Genomic DNA, 22,174 nt, shown 5'->3' with positions numbered 1-22,174 from the left:
GGCTTGAGAACACTGATTTCCACCACGAAATAATTGGTTTCTCTACCAATCCTACTTCCTGAGTTGTTTTGGGTTTTCAAGTTCAATTTTTTCTGCAACCCAAATGGAATAGAGTTAGGGTGAGTTGTAAGCACAAGATCCTTGAGTCGGGATCATACTTCAACCCTCCATCTCTGCCTCCACATGCCATCTCTCCCACCTTTCCCCCGCTTCTCCAATTTGCTCTCGCCTTCCAATCACACAAGTCTAAATTTGCCACTTTTTGTCTATAGTTCATTTTTATTTAAGTTTTCAACTCTTTCATATTTTATAATGGCTTTCATTGGTGTTTTTCTACTAATTTTTCTTAGTTGTAAGGCTTGACTTATTTTTCTCATTAAACAAGATTTATTCATTTAATTTTATATTATATATAATTGATGTAATTACACATTGTGAAATATTGTTACCTTTGGTGCACGAAGTTGAAACCACTCTTTCATATGCATTTTACAAGAAACTTTTTATTATTAAAATTATACCTCAATAATCTTAATAATGGATCTAGACTTGAGAGTTCTCATTATTTCAACAAATAATTGACATCTTTCTTATTAACAATTTTGAGGATATTATTTATCATTAGTTATAATATATCATTAGTTTCAATTAAAACATAAGGCACTTACATAAAAATATTTAGAAGGGGTTTTCAAATGGTAAATTTGTTTTATTACAGGAATTTGGTTTATTATACAAATTTATTTTCATCTTTTAAATTTGATATATTTATTTTATTTTCAATAGTTGATCAATTGGTGTAGCACCTAAATTTATATTTAAAATTATATAAATTGGTGTAGCACCTAAATGATTAATTTTTTTCATCATTTATTAATAAATCAACCCATGTTTAAGAAATTTCTTCAATTTCAAATTGAAACAATGAAAATAATGTACATTTTTCTACAAGCACGTTAGGAAATCTTAACATCATTACTTCTAAAATTTGTTAATTTTGATTAAAAATATTCCTTTTTATAAAAATCTATGAAGTATTCTCAATGATAAACTTACTTCATTACATAAATTTGATTCCTTTAATTTTTTTTTTATTTATTATACTTTATATATAGTGATCAATTAAAGAAATTTCTTAATTTTTAAAAAAATTGTATCATCACTGCTCATTTTATAATTTATTGAAATAGAGAATCATCGAGGCTTAGGACAAGAATTGAAACTTGTCAAAGGTTTTCAAGGTTTCAAGAACCCTCTTAACCTCCAATTTAGTTCTTGATTCTATCAAAACCTCTAACCGGCCATAACATAGTTGATTTTGGTCCAAAGTCACAAAATTAAAACTGCAAGTACCCAATAGGATCTCCTACAAGATTATGTTCTCAAATTTCCAAAAAAATGAGTCTAAAACTTCTCTTGAAGAAAACACCAAAAACTAATATAAACATAGCAAAGCTAAACTAAAAAAGAAATAGATCCTAATTTTTTTTATGATGCAAGATTGTTTATGTACGCAAACGATTTTACATCTAACACACATAATCAACACAAGTGAATATCAAATTGATTTCAAAACATAAATGTGTGCTTGTACACACACATACACTCCACATAAATTGAGCATCAAAACTTATTCAAACACACATTTGCATATATACATAGATTTAATGTCAAACAAAGTTCACGAAGAAAAATAAATAAATAAATAAAAGTGAATGCCAATGCCAAACATACTTAACAAAAAGTACAACCACACATATAAATTGAATGCTAAAATTATGAAATATTTTGAAGTACAAATACACGTGAAAATTTCTCAAACATGTCAAAGTTAAAACATACATCACACAAGTGCATGTGAAAGTTCAAAGATAGACACAAATGCCAAAAGTTTCTAAATTTTCACACATTAAATGTTGAAGTTCAAACATGCCTAAGTAAAAACATAGACAATGTGAATCCCAAATTACAAAATGTGAAGGCCAAAGTTCAAGCATGCTTCACACAAAATTAATTCAACCACAAACAAAGCTAACATTGAAGTTCAACATAAACAAAATAAATGCCAAAATTAAAACACACTTCATAGAAAGTTAGTTCAACCACACATGAAGTAAACACAACAAACACACAAGATGAATGTCAAAAGTTAAAACACACTTCACACATATACAAAGTAAATGCACCAAAGTTCAAATATATACATCAAGTGTCGAAGTAAGAACAATCTTGAAAGTGACAATGAGTTCAAGTACACCCTCCAAAGTCAACATATATTATTAAGACCATACTACGAGTCGAAAAATAAAGCTTTGTCAACCATACCACAACAATTACGCAAAAAGATAGCATCAGACACAATGCAACAACCTGATCATCTAACACCATATGGAGCATGCAAGGACATTCCTAGAACATCCAACATCATTCCCAAATACTTATTTCTCACTGTCACATGTTGGCACAACATAAACAAATACTAGTCACTATATTGCCAGATGTCAGGAGACACAATCCTGAATAGAACATCGATAAATATTCTTGCAGAACATCTCAACAACTAAATCGGAACTGGGACAACACACAAACATTACAAGCATGTCCTCCAAGCCGCAACACTTGAAACATCAATATGGAGACATGTGGAGCATTTTTTGAACCAATCAAATCCACTTCTAACATAAAGTCGGAGTGCTAACAACCAACAATCACTAGCCACATCAGTTACAACACCTTGAAAGATAGTAGTGAAATGTCCATAGAGTTTAAACATCATGTCAAAATCTACAAGACCAAATTCTCAAATGAGAAGGAATGCATAGCATTCTTCCAACCAGACTTTAAATACTCTTTCACAAATATCACATCTCCTCAAACTACAAACATTCCAAAAACAACACTAGACTGAACAAGAGTGTCAAGGCCAAGAAAAACACACAACTTATTACAACACATCATACTGAATGTAGATATCAAACACCAAGAAGGTGGATATCCACAACCCAAAGCAACCGCAATCAGTAGTAACTATGTCCTCATATTTTACCAAAACATATCTAACAAACCAATACAAGCTATAGATTGACGACATATGGCAACACTGCCAACACTTTCCCCTTCATAGTACAACACAACAACAACAATGACAACACAACAATCACCCATCATCAAGTACAACACATTGTCAAACAACATATTGACATCAATGACAACACATATTGCCAACAATCAATTTCCTTTTGTAGATCGACTAGTAATTCATGAATCATCAATTGTTTTTCACCAAAATTGAATACCAATAGTTGTTGAATAGTTATACAATAAACTAAACCCCAAAACTAAAATGTCATAAATTCTTTGATTTTCATCATATAGATTCAATGAGCTCTACATGGTTGAAGGTTAAGTGGAGGACATGAACTTATCAGCAGTGGAATGAAAGCCTATCATAACTCATCAAGTTCAACCATTTAAGGAAATCCCCATTTATCCAATCACCTTTTTAAAAACAAAGTGCCAATCAAACAATGGGTTTTGTCCTTTCAGGTGTAATTCCATGTCTTTGAGGCTTTCTAACTTTCTAAGAACTTTATCATTAAAATGAAGTGTATTACTAGATCACTTTGTCATGGGTTGCCATTTGAATGCGAATTAGGAAATGATTACTTTATCAATGATTCCTTTAATTTCTTTCACTTTGGGAACTATACAATCCTTACTTTTATCGAGGTTTCTCCCTCAATTAGGAATCGAAGCACCAAGCACCTCATTACCAACAGTTGTAACCTAATGGGAACCAAATAACCTTTATCATTAAGAACAAGTGTATTACTAGATCACTTCGTCATGGGTTGCCATTTAAATGTGAACTAAGAAATGATCACCTTATCAATGATTCATTTAATTCCTTTCCCTTTGGGAACTATACAATCCTTACCTTTATCGAGGTTTCTCCCTCAACTAGGAATCAAAGCACTTGTTACAAGCTAGGGTTGTCGTTGCAACAAAAGATCGACCTGTCAATGCCCGATACAACCATTAGAGTTATAGAATCTACATGAGGTTGTTAAACCATGTCGCGAATCCCTGCAAGGGACACTGGCCCACTTCCAACAATCCCCCTCTAAGCGTCACTCATCGCGACCTACGTGATTTGAACATGTGACCAAGCTCTGATACCACTTGTTACAAGCTAGGGTTGCCATTGCACCAAAAGATCGACCTGCCAATGCCCAATACAACCACTAGACTTATAGAATCATGTCGCGAATCCCCGCGAGGGACGCTGGCCCACTGCCAACAACACAAAGCACCTCATTACCAGTGATTGTAACCCAATTGCCAATGGGAACCAAATGGCCTTTATCATTAAAAAAAAGTGTATTACTAGATCACTTCGTCATGGGTTGCCATTTAAATGTGAACTAAGAAATGATCACCTTATCAATGATTCGTTTAATTCCTTTCCCTTTGGGAGGTTGTTAAACCATGTCGCGAATCCCCGCGAGGGACGCTAGCCCACTGCCAACAACACAAAGCACCTCATTACTAGTGATTGTAACCCAATTGCCAATGGGAACCAAATGGCCTTTATCATTAAAAAAAAGTGTATTACTAGATCACTTCGTCATGGGTTGCCATTTAAATGTGAACTAAGAAATGATCACCTTATCAATGATTCGTTTAATTCCTTTCCCTTTGGGAACTATACAATCCTTACCTTTATCAAAGTTTCTCCCTCAATCAAGAATTGAAGCACCAGGCACCTCATTATAAGTAGTTCTAACCCAATGGGAACCAAATGGCCTTAGTAAGGGTTGATAATTCCTACTCCACTTGGAACTATTGAACTTCAAAACATTTATCATTTCCTTCCATTATTGAAACTAATCACAAATTATTATTGTTCCAAGAACTCGAGAAAGTTGACTTCCTTAAAAAACTAGTCAAACCTTTGAAAATGTCTTTTATTCCTTTCTATTAAGGGTTTTAGTCATCAAGGCTTAAGATATGAACTAAAATGTGTCAAGGGTTTTTCAATGTTTCAAGAACCCCAACCTCTGATTTAGTTCTTAATGTTATCAAAACCTCTAATTGACCATACCATGGTCAATTTTGGCCCATTTTTCACAAAATTAAAATTGCAAGTACTCAATATGATCCTCTACAAGATGTCCTCAAATTTCCAAAAAATGTATAATTTTTTTTTAATGATGCAAGATTTCCAATGGACTCAAATGCTTCTACATCAAACACAATCAACACAACATGAATACCAAATTTATTTTAAAACATAAATGTGTGCTTGTATAAACACACTACACATAAATTGAATATCAAAATTTATTCAAACGCACACACATGCGTATATATATATATATATATATATATATATATATATATATATATATATATATATATATATATATATATATATATATATATATATATATATATATATATATATATATATATATATATATATATATATATATATTGTCAAGCATTTTTCACACAAAATATAGCCACACAATATAAATAATAGTTCAAACATGATAAAATATAAACACGCGCATAAAGTTAATATCAAAGTCATAAAACATGCTAAAGTGCAAGCATACTTACTATACATGGAATTCATTCAAATATGACAATGTTCAAAGCACACATGTTATCTAGAGTGAATGACAATTATTTCAAACGCATGTATAATGCCAAACTAATTTTAGCATTCAATTTTTGTGGTGCGTGTTTAAAATAAATTTGACAATCACTTTGAATGACGTGTGTTCTAAACATTGTCATATTTTTATTTTAATTTTGATTAACCATTTTTACAACCCATTTTAAATACCTTGAATGACGTGTGTTCTAAACATTGTCATATTTTAATTTTAATTTTAATTTTAATTAACCATTTTTACAACCCATTTTAAATACCTATTTTAATGACCCATTTTTAGTACCCATTTTGATGGCTCATATTTAATACCTATTCCTAAGACCCATTTTGATAAAACTTTTTTAGTACCCATTTTGAGTACACATGTTTTACTCATTTGATGACCCAAAGTACTAAAACTTATTTTGTTGAGCCATTTTGATGACCCATATTCACTGCCCATTTTAATGACCCACTTTTACAACATATTTTGATAACCTATTTTTAGTACTCATTTTGGTGACTTATTATGAGTACCCACTTTTACAACATATTTTGATGACTCATTTGATAACCCAAATTACCCATTTTAATGACCCACTTTTACAACATATTTTGATAACCTTCTCATTTTGATGACTTATTTTGAATATCCATTTTGATAGAGTTTTTTAATGGTCTATTTTTATAACTCATTTTGATAACCCATTTCTAATGACTCATTTTGATACAACATATTTTGATAACCTATTTTTAGGACTCATTTTAAGTACCCATTTTTATGACTCATTTTGAATAACCATTTTAATGGCCCCCTTTTACAACATATTTTGATGATCTATTTGAAGTACTCATTTTGAGTACCCATTTTGGCCCAATTTTATTAATTATTTTTGTGACCCATATTTTTATATAAACCATTTTTATAACCCATTTTTTATGACCTATTTTTTATTCATTTCTATGGCATATTTTTAATACCCATTTTAATGACTCATTTTAAACATTCATTTTTGACTTATTTTTTAATTTTTTTTTACTCATTTTGATAACCTATTTTAATGATCCATTTTGAGTACTCATTTTTATGACATTTTGAACACCCATTTTTATGATATATTTTTAATATCTATTTTTACGATTCATTTTTTATATTTAAAATGTATGTTCAAAATGGGTTATAAAATGTCATTAAAATTAGTACTAAAAATAAATCCTAAAAATTGGTACTCAAAATAGGTCATGAAAATATGGGTTTTAAAAATAGGTCATCAAAATGAATAATCAAAATAGGTCATAAATAAAAATCATCAAAATGAGTACTCAAAATAAATACTCAAAATGGGTACTAAGATGGATCATCAAATTATATGCTAAAAAAAGATCATCAAAATGGGTTAAAAAAATGGGTCATCAAAATGGGTCATCAAAATGAATACTTAAAATAGGTCAAAATAGGTACTAAAAATGAATCATCAAAATTAAAGCACATATGTCATTCAAAGTGTCAAATTTATTTCAAAAAAGCACAACACAAAGTGAATGCTAAAATTAGTTCAATCACACCACATAATGTTAACTTTAACCATTCACATGCACACAAAGTGAACATCAATTAAGTTTGTTTATACACATTCCACACAACGTAAAAAAAAATAATATTTTTATGCTCCACAAAAAAAGATAGAAAAAATGGATTTCAAAATCAATTCAAACAAACACCACATAAAGTAAATGCCAAAGTTAACATTCAAAAACACAAAATTGAATGCTAACATTATAAAATAAATGTTTTAGTTTAAGCATTCATAAGTAAAAACACAAACAATATGAATCTCAAATTAAACTCTTCACAAAAGCAAAGGCCAAAGTTCAAACATGCTTCACACAAAGTTAGTTCAACCACACACAAAATTAACATTGATATTCAATACAAACAAAATAAATGCTAAAGTTAAAACACACTTCACAAAAAGATAGTTCAACCACACATGAAGTAAACACAACAAACACACATAAGATGAATGTCAAAACTTATAACACACTTAACACATATACAAAGTAAAAGCATCAAAGTTTGAACATGTACATCAAGTATCAAAGTTAGGACACTCTTGAAAGCAACAATGAGTTCAAGTGCACTCCCCCTCTCCTTTTCTCAACAAGGAGATGTCACATTCACTCACACACTATAGATAAAATTCAAACATACAATAAGAGGATGCCAAAATTCAAACATGCACACAAAGAAAAGTGAATCACACTAAAAAAATAAGTTTAAACGATAATTAAAACAAACAATTCATGTATATCAAAATTCAAACACATGCACACATTAAATGCTAAAAGTCAAGCACACAATATAAACACACATACACAATATAGTTTAAACATGCAAATAAGTTAATGTCAAAGTTAGTACCCTATTCACACAATGAATTTAAAAGTTAAACACATACACCAAAGAACAACACAAAAAAGTGGTTGTCAAAGTCAAATGACATTTCACACATGATTTGCTCAAACAAAAAATCCACACATATAAAGTAAATGCTAAACATTAAATATTCCATTAGTTTTGTATATAGTCTTTAATTCAAACACATTTCAACATAGTTCGTTCAAAGACACTTCACACGTGTACAAAATAAATGTCAAAGTTTAAACATGCACATAAGTAAATGCCAAAGTTAGTACATCCTTACACAAAGTTAATGTGAAAGTTCATATAAAAACACATATGCTAAAGTTTATAAAATTTCACACAAAGTAAATATTAAAGTTTAAAAATACACAAGATGAATCTGAAAAATTAAAACTCTTCACTCAAAATGAATGTCAATGTAAGTCCAAACATGTTTAACACAAATTTTTAATCCAATTACACACGAAGTAAATATTGTAATTCGATACACAAAGTAAATGCCAAAGTTAAAAAACACTTTACACAAAGTTAGCTCAACCACACAAGGTGAACATAAAAAGTTAAAATACATTTCACATATACAAAGCAAATATACACTAAAGTTAAAAATGCACATAAATAAATGCCAAAGTTGGTATACTCTTACACAAAGTTAATGTGAAAGTTCATATATAAACACATATGCTAAAGTTTATAAAACTTCTCACACAGAAAATATTAAAGTTTAAAAATACACAAGGTGAATCTGAAAATTAAAACTCTTCACTCAAAATGAATGTCAATGTAAGTTCAAAAATGTTTAACACAAATTTAATCCAACTACACACCAAGTAAATATTGTCCAATTTAAAAAGTTAAAACACATTTCACATATACAAATTAAATATACACTAAAGTTAAAATATGCACATAGAGTGAGTGTCAAAGTTCCAACACTCTTGAAAGTGAAAATAAGTTCAAACATACCCACCCACACAAACTGACAAACAATAAGAGGAAAGTAAATATAAGTTACTCATAAAATGAACTTCACCCAAAGTTTAAACACACACCCCCTCTCCCCTCCCCTTTTGAAGAGATATGGAAGTTCACTTACACACTTCAAACTAAAGTTCAAGAATACAATAAGGGGATATTAGAATTCAAGCATGCACACAAAGTTAATGCTAAAGCTCAAACAATAAATGTACACAAAGTAAATGCCTAAATTTCATACACACCCAACAAATAGCCTAGTAAATGCCTAAATTTACACAAAGTAAATGCCTAAATTTCATACACACCCAACAAATAGCCTAGTGGGTGCCAAAGTGAAAGCACACTAAACAAAAAAGTGTATGCCAAAATTTTCACACACGAACTAAATGCCAAAGATCAAGCAAACACTTCAAATATACACACCAAAAAAAGGGAATGCCAATAAACAATATAAAGGGATGTCAAAGTTAACTCAAACAATGAGGGGATGTTTCACACACACACTTCACACAAAGTTCAAAAATATAATAAAAGGATGCTAAAATTCAAACATGCACACAAAGTGAATGTCAAAGTTCTAACAATAAATGTAAACCAAGTAAATGCCTAAATTTCAAACACACCTCTAAAAACTAGTAGATGTCAAAATGAAACACACTTAACATAAAAATTTAAAAGTCGCTTCAAACAAACAATTATTGCATGCCAAAATTCAAACACATACACAAACTAAATGACAAAGCTCAAGCACACACCTTCAAGTAAATGCAAACAAGTATTACGTGTTAAACAACAAAAAAAAGTGTCAAAAGTCAATTCCAAAATTCAAACCCAAGCTTTAATAAGCAATATAACTAAATCAAAATTCAAACAAACAGTTCATGCAAATGATAAATTAATTCCAATATAAAATACTAAACAAACATGTTTAAATATTTACAAATATTACAATATTACCAAACTATGTTATAATTAAAGAATTATATTGCACAACAAATGTTAAGTTATTATAAGTAATGAAATAAAAATAAAAAATTTAAAAAATTTAAAATTTCATTGAGTAAAAAATAGTATAAAAACAAACAAACAAAAAATTTATAACAAAGACACTAAACATAAAAGAATGGCCATGGCTAATGACCATTCTTTGCGGCCTTAAGAAGGGGGAAAATTCAACCCCTCCCAAATAAAAATAATAACATTAAATAATAAATCAATTTAACATTGTCTCAATTTACATATTACATTTATTGATGTCATCAATTTCAACAATTGATTCAAAAATGCATCTTCAATTTTAGATTATCCAGTAAAATGCCTCAATTTACAAATTACATTTACATCAATTTTAACGATTGCAACAGCCTCTTCAGTTTTAATATCATCTATCACCTGAAGTACCCTGAATGAATCGACAACCCTGCAAGCCCCCATCCAAACAAAACTGAATTATGTTAAGAGTGTACCCCAAATAAAATGTTGAATTTACATAATGTGAATTAGCAGAAGATTTTAAAAGATTCATTGAGCCAGTTTCTAGTAAGTAACCAAACTAGACTTTGGAACTGGATGTATTCTATATGGCACACAGACCATGCTACTTTCAAAAATTTCAGTTGACTATTTTCTTCTTACTGAACAGGAGGAATAAAATCGGCACAAGCGGGTGTGGATGGATCACATCTTACTCAACTGCAGATATCACATCATGATCAACAAACATTTTGCACATTCACTGGTACAATTGAATATGCCTATTTGTCACGTTGCTTCAATGAGCATTAAACAACACTAGAAAAGCATTGAGATAACAAAAGGAAAGGATTTTTTTAAATTTTCAATCAAGAATGTGAAAGGGCGAAATCACCCTTCCAAAAGAATTAAGACACGAATCATGACCTTAAGACAACTAGGGGACAGAATATGAAAGGAAGAAATCATCTTCTCTAAAGAATTGAGACATGAGTCATGAACATAAGAAAACAAGGATGCAGATTCATTTTTCAGTCTGTAATTGAAAGGAAGAAATCCTCTTTGCAAACTTATAGCGTTGGAACAAAAACCAAGCTAAATCTCAGCAAGTATTGATTCTCTGTCCATAAGAAATTCCCACATTGGAACAAAAACCAAGCTAAATCTCAGCGAGTATTGATTCTCTGTCCATAAGAAATTCCCACAAAGTCCCTTTAATTAAATACAATCCATGAGGATACTACCAAAAATCTATGTGGGGAAGAAATATTAAAAACATTAAGTTTTTGAGTTAACTATCTGTAATGAAAAGGAGATGTAGATATGTAGCGCTGAAATGCATTCAAAGCATAGAAACAATGAGTTGGCCTACTTCACAATTCTTCAAAACAGAACGTAGTGGCTGTTGATATGAGAATTAGATCATCAACCCATCAGTTCAGATGTTAATATCATAGAATTCATACAATCAAGGAAAATTTAGAGAAGTAAAACTAAAATGTTTTGAAGTCAAAATGAGAATTTGGAGAGTTATAGCCATGCTTGTAAATGTGTGATTACGGAGACAAATCAATCAAAATTCTTGCAGTGGATGTTATATGATATGGTGGCCTGCATGCATAAGAGTCTAATACAGAAAGCCCTGACATTCTGGCTTCTTGGGCCAACGCTTGCTTTATTGCGACTTTCACTATAGGCAACATAAGTCTAATCGAATATAAATGCAACAAAACAAATTCAGAAAGGCACAAGACTTAAAATGCAATACTTACATATGTCTCAAATCCTATCCCAAGTTCCCAGCTAGAATGCACAGGGGAGGTTCATTGTGCATGGCAAATTGCAATCTGTCCAACCTACTCAATTCAGAGGGAATGCCTCCTGTCAAGCTGTTGTGAGAAAATACAATATAGTTCGATTCAGAGCAATTACTGTGAGAGGAAGGGATTTTACCAGTTAGTAAATTCCTTGCAGTCTGATAGGTTGAAGTCTCAAATTTTTGGGGCTCTGGGTAATTGCTCTTCACTTGAGTTACTATTTTTGGGCGATAACTTTCTGTATGGTAGTTTACCACCTGAAGTGGGAAATTTGAAGGAGCTTGGCCAATTATCATTGTATGGCCCAGACAATCTTACAAGTTCTATCCCTGTAGGAAACTGTAGCAATCTTACAGGTTCAAACCAAATTAATGGATCCCTGCCTCTAAGCATCTCCAAGCTACCCCCCTCTTCACTCTTTCCTTATATGATAATCATATAGGAGGGGCAATTCTAAAATTCAGTTTTAATCTCACCAACTTTCTTAAATCTGGGTATTAATGACTACACAGGAGCCATTCCTGAAAGTATTGGAAATTTGATAGAGTTAACCTTTCTTAATTTGGGCACAAACAGTTTAACATGCAACATCCCCAAGTAATAACTAGACTGACCAAGCTTGAAAAACTCTTCTTGGACAGTAACCACTTGGCAGGCTTAGTTCTCAAGGCTATAGGAAACCTTCTGCATTTGAATTATTTTGCTTTGAGTTCCGACAATTTGAGAGGCAGGGTTCCTGAGTCTAATGGAAAGCTCCAATCTTTAGAAAAGTTGTTTCTTGATTTTAACAATTATTCTCTGGTCTTATACCACATAGTATTGGTGATATCAAGAAACTTTGTAATTACTAATTGTGGCTCTGTTATGAGGTATAGAATCAGAGAAACAGATTCTGTGGTTATTATCATATTTGGAATCCATTATCCTTTGTTGGCTTTACCATGAGGTGCAACGGTCTTGATGCAATCAAACCTATTTTGCAGCCAATTAGCAGTACTTATAGGGATTCTGCTTCTGACATTGAACATGTGGTATAGTCACTGCAACACATGCTTTTAAGCAATCATTGTTATAGCTTAAGACCCTTCTGATTTTGAGTGAATTTTCATGGAATTTCATCACATGAAATCAAATTTTTACTATAAAAATGTGCAATCTTGCTCCATTAGAGTGATTACAATTGTACTACTAGTATGTTAAAAAAGGCCTATTGTGACTGTATAATCTGCAACCACTAATGTAACTGTTTAACTTTTTTGTGCTATGTTTTGGATAATTTGTCGTTTAGGATGTTTTAAAAAGAAGTTATATATATAGTCACCAAATTTGGAGTGTCAAAATCATCTTCTCCAATAAAACATAAAGATAATGATTTTTGCTTTATTAAATTTCAAATCCTCTAAAGTCTCGTACAATGTTGGGAGGGAATCATGCTTTTGAAGTGGTCATTGCCTTAGAAGTTTTAGGGTTAGGATGTTTTCTAGCCTTATGAACAGATGCAATGGCATGCTAAAGACAAAAGACATCTTGCTGCCCCTGCAAAGGGCAGGTTGCAAGGCAAAGAGGAAGAAGCCTAGAAGAGCATGATCAAAACATGTGGCAATGACAACTATTAGTGGCTTCAATGTTATAGTATTTGCATGTGGGCAAAAAAATAGAAAATATTGGCAAGACAGATTCAACATATGAGTCAATGACTGACCCTAGAATAATATCATTAGCTGTCATTGATATGTTTTTGAAAACAACAAAATGGTTATTAACAAGGAATTTCTCGTCTGAATGGCCTTCATGGGAATAAATAATGAAGTGATAAGAGATCTACTTTGCTCTTTAAATTGAAAACTCGAGATCCATGAGATTCAAGAGGATTAAAGGGATTAAATGTCAATAGCCCTTAACAAATACTGAATTACGGTAAAAAAGAAACTCCTACATTTAGAAGTTTCCAGTTCTCTCATAAACAAGTGTACTACGCAAATACTTCTGCCCTTGAATGCATTTTATCTTGGAAATGAAAAACACAAAAGGTTGGGTCTGTTACTTATCAGTACTTCTAGCAATATTAAAGTTGTGAAAGAAGGATAGATTTTGACCCATGCCTGTGAGGATGTATAAGTGACATTCTAACGAGAGGAAATTTGTAGGCCTTTCTGTGTGGTAGAACTGAGGGCTATTAGCTTGTGGGTCATCCAGGAAAGTTAACTGATCCTTGTTTCTTGTTCACAAACTAGGTCAAATGTTTGTAGAATGATGGCCTTATGCTTTATGGATCATAGGCCTGTCTTGAAGAGAAGCATTTGAAGCTCATAATGATCTATAGAAGAAGGAATTCGTAAGTGCTAAATCTGAAGGTCAAAGATAATTGGTTACTGTGTATAGAGCAAATCATAGAGCGTCGTCTGTGTTACAAGTAGAACGTATGTCCGAGAGTTTGTGGTAGCAGATATATATCTAGATATCAGTGTCTACAATTCTTATTAATATTTCATGCTTGGTGTCTTCCATTTCAAATGGTAAGGTAAGTGCTACAAATGTGAATGGCTTGACAAAAAAAGTGGATAAAAGAGAACAAGAAGGCAAATGAGCAAAAGAAGGTCAGCATAAAGACATTATAATGACAGGAGCCTAATAAAGAGAGATTATAAGTGTAAATGCATGATCACATGACAGTTTGGCCAGTGCGTACTAAAAATAACAAAGAAGTCAGCATACAAGACAGTGCAGAGGTCACAACCTTTCTCAATGAAAGAGATAAGAGTAGATAAATGTGACAGAGATGGAAAAAAGGCACAAGTTGATAAAGATCAGCCCAGAGATCTAGAAGACAACTTTCTTTATCATATTAGTCATGGCACTAAGTTCAAAAGCCAAATCACAAGGGTGGGTCATGAGAAAGAAGTCAAGTCTTGGCGATGTAAACATGACAGTATTGTGACAAATTTTAAGAGAGAAAGTACAGTCAGAATTTTTAAATATACTTTGTTGATTGAATAGAAATTGTTGATTTCACTAGACAGACAGTAGGAGACTGTCACAATGTGAGGTAATGATCAGCTCATTTAAGTGAAGATGCCATAAGATCTATTTTGGGGGAGTCTTAGACCACACACAAGCATGGAGGTGACCTTTTGTGTGACAAATAACAAAGAAGGTAGCCAAGAAAATACATGACAATCATCAAACACTGTCATGAGAGAACAGTTAATGGAAAAGAGAAGGGGTGTTATTATAACAGTCACAAAAATCAAAGGAATTATTGTAGAGGTCAGGCTATGAGGATAGTCTTAAAAGTGGAAGAGCGTGTCAAAGATACGAAGGAAAAGACTTAAATATCAATGACAATTCAAGGTCATTCACAGTTATGACGAACAGTAACGGAGGGTACATGGAGCAAGAAAGAGATATAATGAATATCACAGTTCCAAGAATGCAAAAGACTCAAGACAGGAAAAGTTTGTGTGTTGAAGAATCATTTAAGTCCCTCCTCAAATACTAGTGCTAGGTGATCATGGGCATCTTTCATGACAATGCACAGAAGGTCAAGATGAATTAACAAAGGTTTGTGAAATATGTGACAGTGCATATGATTCATAGTAAGCTACACTAAATAATGATAGGTGTGCGAGGACATTGTATAGTCCAAAGGAGATAGTAGTAGCCTATAGATTGGTAGAGTATAGTGTTCAGAGGGCAAGGCAAGTGCAGGCCTAAATCAAATGCATTGAAGTGCACCTAAGACAGAGCTAAAAAGTATACACTACACAGTGACATTGAGAAGGCATCCTTGGTCTTCAAGTAAATTCTTAGCAATATGAGTGATGACAAATAGATCATCTGTAGTAGTTTGAGCACTATCCCAAACAAACCATACAAAGCTGATGACTACATAATAATCTACAAGTAAAGTCTTGGCATGTAGTCATTGTATAAGGAAGACAATAATGAGAGTTTTCATAGCATAAAGGTAGTAGATGACTACATGATAATCTACAACAGATACAAGGGAATGACAGTACACAAAGACATTCATACTTGACATGGGGATATGATGGTGAGGAAAATAGCTCGATAGAGAAATGAATGTCAGTCCAGTTCATATGATTTTCTAAGGAGCAGCAGAGACATTAAGTATCAAAACAAAGGAAATGACAGTCACCAAAATGACAGACACTATTCTATTATCAAGGACAGTCATGGCATATCAAAGTTTAATGTGCCAAAGGCAAGCCTCAAGAGCACAACAGCTAAGAGAGACAGTTTGCAGGCCTAAATCAAATGCACTACAACCCACCTAAGACAGAGCTAAACAGTATACACAGTGACATTGAAAAGGCATCCTTGGTCTTCAAGTAAAGTCTTGGCAATATGAGCGATAGCACATAAGATCATTTGTAGTAGTTTTAGCACTCTCCCTAACAAACCACGCAAATCTCATGAGATAATGAAATAGTTTCAAAACTGTCATAAAAAAAAAGGACTCCATACGTTTTATAGAATGTATGCTATATTTTTGTGCATGCAGCAAAACTTTAAAACGTATTAAAAAAAATTCCAATAAAATAATATATGTAAGTATATATAAAAATCTGGACTACTTTGTTTATATACATATTTTACATTTTCAAATAGTAATTTGTAAATTCAGCGGGTTTCTAGAACAGTAAAACTAGAGCATTTGAAAAGCAGGGAATATATAACAATTTTGAGTAGACTGCATAACTATAATGGCAACTCTCAAGCATTATATACCTTGCACTGCATATCAATGGCTTCTGCCAACCAGCTATTGAATCTATAATTGTTCACTTTAATAGTAGAGCCCAGAATCAGTTTTTTTTTGTTTTTTTTCACATCTTCATAATAGAAAAATGAACCACCTGAAGAAAACTTATAACAGAAGACAAACAATTGAAGGAAATTTTATGGATTTGTTTGATAAAAAGTTGAGATTCTGATCTTTACAGATAAAGGGGTCATAAAAGAAAACTGTAAGATGCTCTGAAATTTACTCTTGGATCCTTTTTCAATCTAGAAATTATTTTCAGATGTTTAAAATTTAAAATTCGAGCTCAAATCATAATCATAGGCAGCAAACTAAGAGAGAGACATGTAAGTCTAGTAATCCTGTATCGAATATTTCGATTTCCTAATATATGATCTGGTCAAATAAAGTTGGAACATCTCTATTTGGACCAGAATTAGTTGGCCACATCTCTTGAGCTAAGTTAAAAGGATAACTACAGGGGATGTTCATGTGTGTTGCCTTCATTGTGCATAGCATATTAGACTGTCCAACCTACCCAATTCAGAGGGAATGCCTCCTATCAAGCTGTTGTGAGAAAATGCAATATAGTCCAATTCAAAGCTACTACTGGGAGAGTAAGGGATTTTATCAGTTAGCAAATTCCCTGCAGTCTAATTTGCAAAAACTCTTTCCTTGAGCCTAAAAATGTACTTCCTTCTAGCCGCAGCTAAAAGTTCTGGTAAAGAAAACCCTATTACCAACCATTCAAACATGACACCAACCAAAATTTAAACTCAGTTGGCATTTATGCACTGACCCATGGTAGCTTAAATTCAAGTCAAATGAGATCTCAATTAAAGCTCTTTTTGACATCATTGGACTCTAACGAACTATAGGCAAGAAAAAACTGAAACAGATGCACACAAAATCAACAAAACTGCTTCGTGACAAACAAGATGCCTATGCAAAGGCCCATGATCAATAAGATTTGGCATGTACACATGATGACAGTGGTAATCAAGAACCTAGACACTGTTGGAGAAAAAAACAAAACTGAGCCACCAGATAATAGCCAAGTTACAACCAATATTGACTACACTATACCTCCAACAAATACCACAATAGATGCTTCATTCAATTGCAAATATCAAATAAAAGAAAACCATCGATCTCTAAGCAAAATCCATCAGAACCTCCATACACATCATGGTTATACAGGTGGATGTCTCTGAAAAGAAATTTAAAAAGTTCACATCAAACCCTAAAAAATTCCAAAAACACTGCACATGCACACAAAATCAACAAACTGCTTCACGACAAACAAGATGCCTATGCAAAGGCCCATGATTAATAAGATTTGGCATGTACACATGATGACAGAGGTAATCAAGAACCTAGACACTGTTGGAGAAAAAAAAAAAAAACTTAGCCACCAGATAATAGCCAAGTTACAGCCAATACTGACTACACTATACCTCCAACAAATACCACAATAGATGCTTCATTCAATTGCTAATATCAAATAAAAGAAAACCATCGATCTTGAAGCAATGTCTCTGAAAAGAAATTTAAAAAGTTCACATCAAACCCTAAATATTCCAACTTCCACCCATATCTCAAATTTACACACTAAAAGAACCCCCACATTTAACACCCACAACTCAAACACGATCCCCGTGAATTATATTTTCCACCTAAGAAAACTCTTTCCTCAAACCTAAAAATGTACTTCCTTTAGCCACAGCTACAAATTCCTCATTAAAAAACCCACTTCATGATTCACATCGCCTAAACACAAACCCTAATTCCTCCTACTACAACCACGAAACAAACCACCGTGCGCCAATTCTTCAGTTCATATATAGAAATCCTAATGTTCAATTTTCAAATGAAAACCTAGAAATAATAATTACATTAAACCTAAAATTACTTCTTCCTACCACCATGAGCCAATTCTTCAGTTCCCATATAGAAATCCTAATGTTCAATTTTCAAATGAAAACCTAGAAATAATAATTACATTGAACCTAAAATTACTTCTTCCTACCACCATGCGCCAATTCTTCAGTTCCCATATAGAAATCCTAATGTTCAATTTTCAAATGAAAACCTAGAAATAATAATTACATTGAACCTAAAATTACTTCTTCCTACACAGGTAGAAATTTCACGCTTAACAAATCCAAATGTCTCAATTCTGCAACATACTAACACAATCCAAAAAAATCATATTCTTTCACCCATTTCACAGAAGATTAAAGCTGCAAAACCATTCAATCGTCCACCCACAGCTCAAAATTTGACCCAATATCTAACATTTACTCAGTTCCGACCCAAATCCAAACAGTCCCATTTTTTAACTGAATTCCTAGAAACAACAATTACACGAAATCCAATTAATCCTGCACACCTGGAAAATCCATACTCGACAAACCCACATATCTCAATTCTGCACCACACAAACACAATCCATAACATTCACATTTTTCACCCACTTAGACAACAAAAAGCTGTATGTCAAACCCAAAATGAAATCTATCATCCACCCACAACTCAAAATCTAACGCTAAACAGACTCACAGCTAGAAGTTTCATCTGATAGACCCACATGTCTAAATTCAGCACCTCACAAATCAATCCATCCTTCACAGTTAGGAATTCCACACATAACTTTTCCACCTGTCTCAATTCTGCACCAAACAAGCACACAAACCAACACCTTCATATTTTATCACAATCTTGACAACAAAAACCCATCCATAAACCCACAAATAACCCATCATTCACCCACAACTCAAAATCTGAAATTAAACAAACCCAAATACCACCATTCACCACCTCCCAACCACAACCCCTAAAATAAACCCCCAAAAAAGCCCTAAAACATTCAAAACCCAATCAAAACAAACACAAGTCACTAACCCATCACAAAAACCAAATCACTCTCCCTAACAAACCACACATAACTGATGATAATGGGCATGCGGCCATTGTCTAAGGAAGACAACAATGATAATCTACGGTAGATACAAGGGAATGACAGTACACAAAGACATTCATAATTGACATGGGGACATGATGGTGAAAAAGATAGCTGGATAGAGCCATAAATAACAGTCCAGTTCATATGATTTTTTAAGAAGCAGCAGAGACATGAAGTACAAAACAAAGGAAATGACAGTCACCAAAAAGGCAAAGACACTATTCTATTATCAAGGACAGTCGTGGCATACCAAAGTTTTATGTGCCAAAGGCAGTGCAGTCTTCGAGAACACGACAACTAAGAGAGACAGTTGTATCATGGGAATTACATTGACCTGTATGATATGATAGTCATGAACAGTGAAGAGGCATATAGAGCCCAGTGGTGGGGAGGCATGGTTATGTGTACTGCAATATTTGCATTCGTGCATCTTTTCATGAATTCAATATTTGCATTCATGCAATAAATTCTCAGGCAAATCACTCAACCTATCATTCTCAATCTAAGTTTCAATTCATTAATATGAAATTAAGATAAAAGCAAACAACTAGAATATGAGACAAAGATACACAACAATTCTTCATGTAGAGAATGGCTAGTGTATGCGAAGGAAAAAGTGGCAGATAAGACATACCTAAATGTAGTTGTGCAGAACATGTCATTCAACCCAAAATGGGTAGGTCCCTATGACATTATGAACCTCTGCTGTGCCTCCTCTCTTGATTGCTGAGGAGGCAGGAAGGGCAAAGTAGCACAACTCCTCCATCCTTCCTTACTTACCTGCATAAATCCATTCTCTCATTATACAGTATTTTAAAAAAGAATTATTAATGGGAGTTAAAGGAGAGCCTACATACACTTGCAATTCATTTATATTCAAAATAGCGAGCAAAAAAACAAGGACAGCTACTCACAGAAAATGCTCATCAAAAGAATATAAAACATCAAAATAATTACCTTAAACAAGAATTTTGTGGCTTCCTTTTGCTCTACCTCTGCCTTTTTCTTTTTTCCTTCCACTGTTCCACCTCTTCCTATGTAAAATAGAAAAACCAACGAAAACAAAAAAACTCACAGATAAACACCGACACAAAACCCTTACCAGAAAACATGAAAAATCTAAAACAAAACAAACAAAAATACTCAAGTAAAAAGGCATTGAAAAAAACATAACAGAAGAAGAAAACAAAACAAAATATTGAAGAAGAGGAAGAACACTCTTTAAATGAAAGATATGGAACTATTTATGCTTTCTTCAGTTCTCCATATTACCGTTGGATATGCGTTTTCCTGCTTTTTTTCAGCTCTTCTAACAACGTTCAATTCTTGTTTCCCGTTACATTCTCTAAACGACTAGATTTTTGTACCCCATTACATTCTCTAAACAGCTATTTGGATTTCATTTGGACTCAGAGAAGTGCTTCCCCATCTTCACCCCGGTCTTCCCCCATCATCTCTGAAATTCTGGTTTCCACTCCCGCGTCTGAAAATAATTAATTTGGATTGCTTTATGCTTTTACGGGCTAAAAACATTCTTTTATAAAAATAATAATAATAATAACTAGCAATTGCACCTTGGTGTGCAATAGGTCAATGGGGAATTTCATATGTTTGTGTAGTAAACGAGGTGTCATTTAATAAATAATGTTGTTGATGCAACAAAGGTTTTAATTATACATTCATTATCAACAGGGTCATGTTAGGTTCACACAAGAAAGATGTCTAGAAATAGAGGAAGATAGGTTCACACAAGAGGGATGACTAGAGATAGAGGAGGAGAGAGGGAAATAGAGGTAGAGATGAAGATAAAGCTAGATATGAAAATGGAGACAAGTAGGTAGAGAGATAGAGAGAGGGGGAGAGATAAAGATACAAAGAATAAAGGTGGTGACATAAAGTGATATCTGAGAGATAGAGATAAGGAGAAATATATAGAGAGATGATGAGATTGAGTAATAGAGGGTAGAGGTGGACAAAAAAGAGATTAAAAGAGAAATATGGGAAAGAGAAAGGGTGAGACAGAGATATATGGGAAGAGAAAGATACATGGTAAAATATGCAAGGATAATTTATTTGAGGGATCATCAAGTGTCAAATGTGTGACATAATGGGGGTGTGAATATTGGTACTAAATTGCATGCAAGTTGCAATCATTATGAATGTAGAACATTAGTTTGAGCATAAGTTTCATGTTGTAGATATGGTCTAAGTGTACTTTGGGAAACGTTAATGGCATCCTAGGAAGACAAATATTTCTTTTTGGAAATATATTAAGTACAATTAATTAGTGTTGGCATTTTTTATGGTTGATGTTGTGATTGTCATTGATGGACACACACTTGATTTGAGATCACTTTTTGTATGTATGAGTTAAAGCTCAACCGGTATTTGTTCCAACCGGTATGATGTATTATAGTCTTTAGACTATCGGTGTTTTGCAGAAAGTGTTTACCGATCTGAAGCAGTATGAAGACCCCAAGCAATTCGAGGATATCAAGCGGTACGAAGGAACGAAGCAGCACAACTCATATTTCCCAATCTTCATTTTGTCAAACCGGCAACCGTTATTTTGCTTAAATCGATATTTTGT

The 22,174-nt window shown here is 32.9% G+C and overlaps 1 long non-coding RNA gene across 1 annotated transcript; it reads right to left on the bottom strand.

Moving 5' to 3' along the window:
• Positions 1–10,245: 10,245 nt before the first annotated feature.
• LOC131063615 (uncharacterized) lies at positions 10,246–21,093 on the bottom strand. Its single transcript, XR_009111101.1, has 4 exons — positions 20,857–21,093; positions 20,542–20,618; positions 20,219–20,364; positions 10,246–10,485 (listed from the first exon to the last, which is right to left on the bottom strand). It is a non-coding gene; the product is annotated as an uncharacterized LOC131063615 (long non-coding RNA).
• Positions 21,094–22,174: the final 1,081 nt, after the last annotated feature.

Source organism: Cryptomeria japonica, chromosome 4 (genome assembly GCF_030272615.1).
Source record: "Cryptomeria japonica chromosome 4, Sugi_1.0, whole genome shotgun sequence".
Lineage (NCBI taxonomy): Eukaryota > Viridiplantae > Streptophyta > Pinopsida > Cupressales > Cupressaceae > Cryptomeria > Cryptomeria japonica.
This window is presented reverse-complemented; position numbering and strand designations above follow the sequence as displayed.